Below are 701 nucleotides of genomic sequence, written 5' to 3'. Positions count from 1 at the left end.
CCTCATAAGTCTTGCCATCGAGACTTGTGGTGGTTTAACCCCAGCTGGCAATGAAGTACCATGCAGCAGCTCACTTACTCTCTCCCCTACCCCAGTGGGATGGGGAGGAGAATAAAGTAAAACTCATGGATTGAGATAAGAACAGTTTTAGAATTGAAACAAAGCAAATTATACTAATAATATTAATGATAAAAATAACAATATTAATAATAATAGTAATGAAAAGGACAGAGAGAAATAAAACCCAGGAAAAAGAAGTGATGCACAATACAATTGCTCGCCACCCATTGACTGATGCCCAGCTAGTCCCCGAGCAGCAATTGGTGCCAACTTCCCCCAGTTTATACACTGAGCATGATGTTCTATGGTATGGAATATCCCTTTGGCCAGTTCCGGCCAGCTGTCCTGGCTATGCTCCCTCCCAACTTCTTGTGCATCTGCTCACTGGCAGAGCATGGGAAACTGCAAAGTCTTTGACTGACTTAGCAACAACCAAAACATCAGTGTGTTTTCAACAAATTTGAGACTGACAAGAACCAGACTAAAATCAGACTGTCCAAAAAGTGAGAAGTGTGTAATAAGTTTTATACTTCAGACTAGTTCGTTTTAAAACAATAACAAATACAGTGGAAGGTAGTCCATGTACCAGTGCAAAACTGGAAATCAATACTAGATGAGGAGCAGTAAGCTAATTCATTTAA

Source organism: Empidonax traillii, unplaced genomic scaffold (assembly GCF_003031625.1).
Source record: "Empidonax traillii isolate 1590-97213 ecotype Southwest subspecies unplaced genomic scaffold, ASM303162v1 scaffold1489:size101094, whole genome shotgun sequence".
In the NCBI taxonomy this organism is placed as follows: Eukaryota; Metazoa; Chordata; class Aves; order Passeriformes; family Tyrannidae; genus Empidonax; species Empidonax traillii.
Note: the sequence above shows the minus strand (reverse complement) of the source record.